Here is a 403-nt window from a genome sequence, read left to right on the forward strand (position 1 = left end):
ACCTTTAAACATATTCAAATACTAACAATAATTTCTAATATTTCCAAACAAATAACTCATCTAACCTTGTCCAAATATATAGTTTTTCCATCTAAGAACAAGGAAGAAATTTCAAGATTTACAAAGGTCAAAAGCTACATAAAGGTTCATATGATTTTATTATCATCCCATTTAGTTATGCCTTCATAAAATACTTAAAGAACAAATATAAACTATACTTTATGAACAACATAATAAAAACTCATAACTTTCTATAAAGTATGAGAAGAAGATGAAGAAGAAAAAATAAAAGACTACCTTAGTGTGTATAGGAAATTTAGTGTAAAAATGAGAGAATTGAGTGAGGTGTTTATAGGAGAGTCCCACCCTCACCAAATTAGAAAATTTAATGCAAATTAAGTAG

The sequence above is a fragment of the Lupinus angustifolius genome, chromosome LG16 (assembly GCF_001865875.1).
Source record: "Lupinus angustifolius cultivar Tanjil chromosome LG16, LupAngTanjil_v1.0, whole genome shotgun sequence".
NCBI classification, from domain to species: Eukaryota; Viridiplantae; Streptophyta; class Magnoliopsida; order Fabales; family Fabaceae; genus Lupinus; species Lupinus angustifolius.